Raw genomic sequence first — 9,339 nt, forward strand, 5'->3', positions numbered from 1 at the left:
TGGGGGAAACAGGAAGCCAGAACAAAAAAAAAAAAACCTGAGTGACTTCGTGACTCCCATTTCCTTCAGCTCAACCCAAGCTAAAACACATCCTTGCAGAGAAAACAAGAATCCCTGGAATAATCACTTGGTAAACAAACTGTTTCTTTAGAGATGTGCTCCTTTCAAGGGCATACACACAGAGGTGGGAGAAGGGAATATCCTAGAAAAACTAAATTCCTTTAGGTGTTTTCAACATGCCTGAGAACAGCAAAAGGAGTGGAGTGTGCTCATTTAAAATCCCTGCACCTCTCCCTCAGCAACTAAACTCTCCACTGGAGCGTGTAACAACACAGGATACAGAGACCTAAGGAAAGTGAGGGAAGGTTTTAATGTCAGAATATCAGCTGTGGGAAGCCAATACACTGCTAAGGATTTATGGGACATTTTCTACGTAATCCCCAAGGGGGTTTTTGGTTGGTTTTTTTGTTGTTGTTGTTGTTTGGTTTGTATTGTGGTTTTTTGTTGTTGTTGATTGGTTGGTTGTTTGGGGTTTATTTTTGTTGTTGTTTTTGTTATTGCTTTTGTTGGTTTTGGGTGGGATTTTGGGGGGTTTTTTTGGGTTTTTTACATCAGGATGGTGCTACTCCATGAATGCTGGGCTTTATGGGTTAGAGTCCAGCAAATCCCACGCTGGAAGCATCATCTGTCCCTCTGTGCTGGCTCTGAGAGGCCCCTCCAGGGCCGGGCCCAGTTCTGCTCCTGCAGGAGAGCCCTGGAGGGGCTGGAGCGTGTCCAGGGCAGGGAACGGAGCTGGGCAGGGGCTGGAGCCCCAGGAGGGGCTGAGGGAGCTGGAAGGGGCTGAGGCTGGAGCAAAGGAGGCTCAGGGGCCCTTGTGGCTCTGCACAAGGCCCTGCCAGGAGGGCACAGCCGGGGGGGTCGGGCTCTGCTGCCAGGGAACAGGGACAGGAGCAGAGGGAGCGGCCTCAGGCTGGGCCAGGGCAGGCTCAGCTGGGACAGCAGCAGCAATTTGCCCATGGAAAGGGAGCTCAGGCCTTGGCAGGGGCTGCCCAGGGAGCTTTGCAGTGCCCATCCCTGCAGGTGTCCCCTGGAGGTGGCACTGAGTGCTCTGGGCTGGGGACAAGGTGCCCATGGGGCACAGCTGGCACTCCATGGGCTGGGAAGGCTTTTCCAACCTAAATGATTCTACAATTAGGACTAAATTCAAAAAGATCTTACAGCTCATCCAGTCCCACCCCCTCCCATGGACAGGGACGCCTTCCACTGTCCCAGGCTGCTCCAAGGCCCAACCTGGCCTTGGACACTTCCAGCCACAGCTGCTGTGGCAGAAAGCAAGCTGATAACCAAAATCACATCACCAATTTCTATAAAAAGGTGTATTTTCAATAGGATATGTTTTGACTCCTTTCCACTTCTCTGATGGTTCAAGTTTTACCAGCCATGAGACCAGCCTGCTTCAAGACTTGCTCCTTTCCTCAGTCTCTTGGGCCTAATATTTGATAATTTGGGCATGGGGCACAGCTGGGACTCCATGGGCTGGGAGGGCTTTTCCAATCTCAGGGATTCTGTGGTTCTGTGATTCACAACTCTGCCCCAAATGTGTCTGGTGTTCGGGAGCTGCAGCAAAAGCTCTGCCAGTTTGAGGCAGGGCTGCAAACTGCAAAAACGTTGGGAACAGACAGAGGGTCCAAGTCCAGGGAATGGGTATTTAAGGATAATTGCCACCCATAAACCCTGGCACATGCTGGGTCTGGGTTCCCAGAAATGCCAGGTTATTGGGAAAGCACAGAAGGAATTTAAGGAAGGTGAGATCAATATCCCTATCTCTAAAAATCTGTTCAGTTTCTTTCCTGCCTGGCCAAAGTGTGTGTTCCCCTGAGATAAGAGCTGCACACAACTCCAGTTTCTCCTGGGTTTAGTCAGGAGCACTAAAACAATACAGCTTCTACTCCAAGAAGCCCAGTGGGGATCAGCAGAGCTCCCCTGCACAACACCTGAGAGTGTATTGCCTCCAAAGTTCAATTTCCATGCAGAGTGAAAGCTGGGATGTGAGGGGCAATAACTTATCACATTGCTAAAAAAGAAACTGAATTATTGCCATAAAGATAATAGCAAAATCTATATTCTCATTTAAAGATTTCTGGGCAACCCTCAGCTTACTTTCTGAATCAGCCACATTAAGAAAACCAGATTGCACTGAGACAAAGGAGAGAGACTGCACTACAGGAAAAAAAGGAACAATGTGGACAGTTTATTTCACTCCTAATTAAAAGATTTCCAATGCTGAGAGAAGCAGCAATGAAGTGCTGTGGCTGCTTATCTGCCCCAGGCCAGAGAGCAATCCACTTCACACCTGGGAGTGAGCAGTGACTCCAGAAATCTCAGTGCTGTCAGCAGGACAGCTCAGCCATGGAAACACTCATCTCCTGCGAGGAGAGAAGCACATCTGGCCCGCAGAGGGGAATTCATGCCACTGGGGAAGCCTCTGCATGGAGATCTGTGTGGAGAGGAACTGCTCACAGCACTCCCTCCCTCTGCTTGGTGCGTCCAGGGCTCCACCAAAACCCGCTGTTTGTGAAAAAAGACAACTCAAAGTGAAAACATGCTTTAAAAAAATTAAAATAGGATTTAAAAGAGCAAAAAGAATACAAGGGTTTGATCAATCACAGCTTGGGTTTACTTTGTTGGGGTTTTTTTCAAAATACAATTCACAAAGGGTTTTTTTGAGGCTGACTTTGTTGTTCCTAGGAGAGGAAAAAGCCCCAATGCCTAAGGTCCAGCAGATTCTCATGGGCTAAGGAAATGATTTCCCCTTGTTTTATGCCAGCCTGGCACAGCCTGTGCCCCTCAGAGTGTTTGCTGGCCAGTGCCACCAGTCCTGTGTGTCACTAAGGCCCTGCTGAGTGTTTGCAGCATCCAGGCTTCACACAGGACCAGGTGGCCACAGTGGACAGGGACATGTGGCCACAGGAGTGGCCCTGTCACACCCTGCAGGAATGTCTGTTCTGCTGGGAGCATGAGCAAGGCAAGGGGACCACAGTGCTCTGGGGCCTCTGACACTGACAGGGCTGCACACAGGGTGGAACAAGACTCATGGGTTGGCCCCAGCTGGACACTGGGGTGGGATATCACACCCTATAACCCAGCCCACCCCAAAAAAGTGAATTATTTCACACTCCAAACACAGAATTTGCTTCCTAGGGTTGATCAACACAACTAAGTTCACTTTTTTCTCTGCTAATAATAGCCTGTGAAACCAGGATTGTTCCCAAGAACTTGGTACACAGCATATGTCTTATGTTCTCCACAAATATTAAACATTCCCCCGCCCATCCCTTCCATACTTCTCCCTCATTTGCTGCTGTGACAAAGATATTCTTTAATGAATCTCAATGACTCATCCCAAATGTTGTTTTTTTGAATTGTGATAAGCACTAGACAGGGTGACTAATGGCCTGTGTGCAACACCTAGACAACGTGAGCAATTCCTTGTTTGCCCAAACCATATTAGATACTGATAACAGATACAGGCATTGCACCTGCTCCATTGTAAAAAAGGAAAAAGCAAGCAGGACAGATAGAGCAACTGCTGCTTGTATTTGTACAAAGTGAATTTATCTTGTCAGTGTTCCAGAGAACGTATGTTGGGGCTGCTCTAAAGCTCCCTGCTCCTGTAAAAATGACTAATTTGACATTGTGCCCCTGGGGAAGTAAAAGCAGAAACTCAGCCAGCTTGGCTAGGATGGAACTGAGCTTCCCAGAGATGGCTGTGAATGAAACACAGGCAGTTTTCCAAGTCTGCCAATGTAGGCACCAGTGGACACAACCATTTTCTCATCCACTTACAGCTCAACCTGGCATTGCCTCTGCTTTTCCCACTTCTGTGGGAGTAGGGTTGGATTCCCTCATGGATGGGCCTGGACAACCTTCCAGCAGGAGAGGAGGTCAATCAAACAGGATGTAGATGTGACATATGGGTTATTTCAGTCAAAGTCAAACAGGATGTAGATGTGACATATGGGTTATTTTGGTAAAAATCACTCAATAGATGAATTTTTGCTCCAGACACTTCAGGCTGAGATCCTCAACAGTGGGGTGGGTGCTGCTCACTACAGTGCTCTACTCCTGAATTTTTGCTTGGGTCAGGAGAGAAGCCACCAATTTCTTCCTCACTCTTAGAACTTAGAAACGCACATCCCAGTAGAATCCCAGAATCATTTAGAAGGAAAAGACCTCCAAGATCATAGACCCATCCCCACTTTGTCCCTAGCTTAGAGCACATCCAGGCCTTCCTTGGACACCTCCAGGGATGGGGACTCCAAACCTCCAAAGCTTAACAGCCCCTCAGTGCAGAAATCCCTCCTGAAGTCCAACCTGAGCCTCCCCTGGGACAGCCTGAGGCCATTTCCTCTTGTCCTGTCCCTGTTTCCTGGGAGCAGAGCCTGATTCTCCCTGCCTGTCCCCTCCTGGCAGGGACTTGTGCAGAGCCACAAGGTTCCCCCTGAGCCTCCTTTGGTCCAGGCTAAACAACCCTGGCTCCCTCAGGTCCCAACACGCAGCACCTGCCCGGAATGAATTTCAAAATATTGTGTAAACAGAGATATTCTTATTCACTGACCACAGAGAGAGTCACTGCTGTGCTTTTTGTGAGGCTGTGTCTATGCACTGAGCATGCAGTAAGAGGGATCCATGGGTGAAATGATGGCAAAAGGAATCAAGTGATTAGAAATGACTCTGTTCTCACTTTCAGTGCCACGAGTTCTGCCACTGCCCAGCACTTGGCTTGCACAGACAAAAATCAATGAGGGGAAAAAGAGAAGTGGGAGGTGAGGGATTAATCACAGAATATCCTGAGTTGGAAAGGACCCACAAGGAATATTAAAATCCAGCTTTTTGCCCTGCCCAGATCCCCAATAGTCTCACCCTGGGCATCCCTGTCCAAAGGCTCCTGGAGCTCTGGTAGCCTCAGGGCTGTGACCATTCCCTGCCCAGCACCCTCTGGGGGAAGAACCTTTCCCTAAAATCCAACCTAAATCCCTCCTGGCCCAGTTCCAGCCAGGTTCCTGTCCCTGTCCCTCTCCCAGAGCTGTCCCTTGGGAGGAGCTGCAGATCCCAGGGAGCTCTGCCCTCAGTGTCCTCTGCTCCAGCTGAAAGAGAATGAAGTCAGCTGAGAATAATAAAGAAGGCAAAAAGAAAACATAAAAGATGAACAAATTCTATGATGCCAAGACTCGAGCCCTGACACACAGTGGAATATGTCAGCATGGAAAGTAATAATCTTAAGTCACTGTTCCAAAAATATTCCCAGGGCTCACAGGGACAGTTCCCACTTAGAGAAGCACAAGAGCAGCAGTGACAGAGCTCTGAGGCACGGGCTCTCACACTCTGTGCTGTGAACATCATTATCTACACACCTAGGGCTAAGGCAAAGTTTTTAAACAGCTGTCACACTTTATCTAAGTGCCAGCACACAACTTTAACAGCCACAGAACAACGATGCCAAACTCCTCTACTTTTTGGTGAGAGGGGGGAGGAAAAAAGGGGCCCACACCCAGCAAGATGAATTCCTGCCCTCGCTGCACTGAAGGGCACATCACAGTGATTAGTGAGCTGACCAGGAGAATCACAAGCTTGTGCACAAGCAAAGTAATTCTTAAATGAAAGCAGCAGGGAATAAAAGAAAAAGCTCTGCTGCTAAAGGAAGCTCAAACATACTTTTTTGAACCCAGTCATCCAAGTGCAATTATTAAGCTCTGTTGTTTCTGAATACACTTGGCCTTAAAATATTAACATGTGCTTTTTGTTTTATGGCTCAGACTGCATGAAATGAATTAAATACACCCAAAATGGTATGAGCAATCTCTCAAGCACTAACTAGTTTAACAACTAATCTGCTGCTTTAGTATGAAAGGTAAAGGTTTAGTTTTTCAATCATATGAGGCATCATCCTACAGTTCATGTGTTAGGCATCTCTCCTGTCCACTGGCAACATTATTTGAGGCATGCCTGCAACATTTTCACTTAATTAAAAAAAAAAAAAAACTAACAAGCAGATGCATAACCACTTCAAATTTTTATATTTTATGCAGCTAGGAGTTCACCTGACTTTTTTGAGAGTTATGAAGGTGAAACTTTAAGGCCAAAATGTAGCAATATCTGCTGCTGCTCAAACTTTGACACAGTATTTATTTATTTTTTCTGGGCAGTAATTAGCCGTGTTGGTTTGCATGTGCTCAGAGTAATGACACACACACACAAATAACACTGCACTTTGTGACTCACTGCCATGCCTTCGCAGAAATTACCTTGCTCACACTCTGTGCCCCAAACACCATGGGGAGAACTCTCCAGTGGGGACAGCCAAGCCTTGTTTTGTTTTAGCTGAACAATTTATTTCAGTGAACAATCCATGTCTGACTGAAAAGCCATCCAACGCCCCCACCTTTCCTCCCCAAACCTGTATAAATATTTTGTTTCAGCCGAGTTTGAATGGCAGAGTAAATGAGTTTCATCCTTTGTTTCAACCATAACAGTGCCTTGTTTGAAGTTGCTATTTCAAGCTGGGAGAGCTAGGCCTTTATTTTTCAAAGATGTTATTTCCTGAGACCCTTCACTCTGTGAACTTACAGCCGGCCGCCACCACTGGAGCTTCATTGTTAATTGTCTTTTTTAGGGGCACAAATATACAGCCTTTCCTTTCAAATTCAGGATGCCTCTGTTTATTTATGCTGCTGAATGCAAACTCTCTTTGGAGGAGGCATCCCTGGAGCACTGGGAGGAGGTGCAGGGCTCTTCTGGATACCATGAGAGCCCACCAGGCATTTTTGGGGCTCCCAGCAAAGGGCTGCTCCAGGAGAAGAGAGGAAGAAGAGGAGGAGGAGGAGGAGGAGGAGAAGGAACACGTGCACCCCAAACCTCCTGAGGCAGAGGAGCTGAGCCAACATGCAGATGAGGGACAGCACAGCACGAGAGGGATTTTCACTGCCCTGTGTGTCCCTGTGTGGCGCAAGAGGAATTCTGGAGGAGTAAGTCACAGCTGCTCTGTCCGAGCTGCAATGCAGCCCTGCCACATACCTGCCTCCTCACATTCCCCCTCCACGCTCCAAACCTCGGCATTTTTAGCATCTTGTTCCCCCTCTTTGTCGTCCCCAGTGAGAAGATGGTGTGCAGGCAGCAGTGAAGCCTTTCCCTGACCATCAGCTGCTGCCCTTCAGCCCTGCAGCTGCTCAGATCAGAAATATGGGGCCAAATAATCCCCTTGGACAGCCATCCATTGCCAGGTACTTCAAAATAATCTAAATGGCTCCTTTACTTAAATTCATTGCAAGAAAGCAATTCTTCTCCTTATTTCTGAGGCACTGTTGCAGAGAAAGGCAGCAAAAAAAATCAGAACTCACTTTCAGCATATGTCCTCACTCAAACAAAAAAATTATGATTGAGAAGGACTGAAAAAAGTCTTAACTATGTAGATTACCACAGAAAAGAGAACTTTGCAATGTTTCTTTCTTTATCAGTTTTTTTTTTCCTTTTCCCTTCCTAGCTACTTCACTCTTGAGCACCACAGCTAGTTTTCCTCCACTCCTACAAAAAACCAAAAAACAAAACAAAACAAAACAAACTGAAAATATCAGAAAAAAATATCTCAGATGATTGCAGCTAGATGCTGATTCGATTATCCTTAAATTGATACCTAACTCCCCCTTTTGTCTCTGGCTCACCGTGTGCCAAAACACACAGCAACAAAACCACAGAAAATTGTGAGGAGGACGGACAATTCCTAACATAGAACCAAACACACAGGCACAAAACAAAAACCAAGCCAAACCTATTTTTTTCCTTTTGCTCTCTAAGTTAATGATGTGACATTTTGGAAATGAGCCATGCAGAGGGGACAGAGAATTAAAGAGGAATTTGGACTGGAGAGGAAAGTTTCAGCTCTCTGCTCTGACCTGCTGGGCTTGCTCTGGGCTTTGGCCACTCCAGATCAGAGACTCCCCCAGGTGAAGCTTTCACTCACACTGGGAATATTCATTCCCAAATATCGAATTGGCATTTTCCCTGCTGCCTCTGTGCACCTCTGGAGGAGCCTGGCTTTCCCTTTGCTCCAACCTCCCATTAAGGAGTTGAAATTAGCAATGAGATTCCCCATTAGCCTGCTTTTCTCCAAACTAATGAAACCCAGCTCCCCCAGCCCCTCCTCATACATCATCCAGCCCACTAAGCACAAACCACTTCTAATGAAGTCTATTTCTATGCTAACAATAAGTAAAATTTAATGAACTTAAATACTCTTACATAAGGAGAACTGCTCTAAAAATACAACCTTTCAATAGAGCAAAATATGGCCAGGTTAACAATTTTGCTCTGGGTCCCAGAATGTTAATTTAGCAAGAAATAAATAACTCCCAGCCTTTCATCTTATCTTTCTGACAGATGTTTCCCCTATAAAAAGGGTGTCATAATTGTTTTTGTCAGTGTTATAATTAAAATTGCTATGCAGCTGACATACAGTTTTTAATGGTTTCCCCTAGGATTATAGCAGATGTTGCCTTATTAGATCAGGGCTCTCCTGGAGTAAGAAATGTCATTGGCATAATCAAGACACATCTTTAAGCCTCTCAAAGTAGACTGTCACAATTTTCCCAGTAACATTTGACCCTAAGGGATGAAATATATCCTGCTTTTCTGAGGAGAAAGTTTTCTGAGGAGTTTAAAAGAAACACTGAAAAAAAATGCAGTTTTTGCTACAGCCAGAAATAGCTGGGAGATACAGGAGGGAGCCCTGACAACTGCACCAGCAAGGCCAAAGAAACCGTGTCTTTTTAATGGCAAAAATATTCACAGGCAAATGTAAAGAATCAGCTGAAATCTGGTGAGGAGCTGCACAATAGCAGTTAGTGGGCTCTTATTATAGGAAAAGTTACAACCCCATGACACAAGTGTTAATTTGAAATGGGACTTTAAATAAAGCAAGGTGTAACAGCAAGCTTGATTCTAAGGGCAGTTTGGATCTCTGGTGTTCACTGCAAATCCAGGGAAGTCAAGGGGGAAGCAAGAGGAAAGGGTGGCTCCAATGGTCAGCCAGCTGGGAAGGGCACATGGGTCCCTTGTCTGCAGGCACACAAAGAGTTTAATATCATAAAATAAATAAATAATATCATAAATAAATAATACCATAAACAAATCATTTGTAGGTGATTTGGCAAGAGAATCAGGCAAGTTAGGTGGTTCCAAACTAAAAAAAGCCACCCAATCCTGCTTGTCCACAAAATCAGAGGGAACTCACTTGGACAAAATAAATCCAGCAGAAAGTAACTTTACATTTTCGTGTCACTGAGC

Source organism: Zonotrichia leucophrys, chromosome 1 (assembly GCF_028769735.1).
Source record: "Zonotrichia leucophrys gambelii isolate GWCS_2022_RI chromosome 1, RI_Zleu_2.0, whole genome shotgun sequence".
NCBI lineage: Eukaryota > Metazoa > Chordata > Aves > Passeriformes > Passerellidae > Zonotrichia > Zonotrichia leucophrys.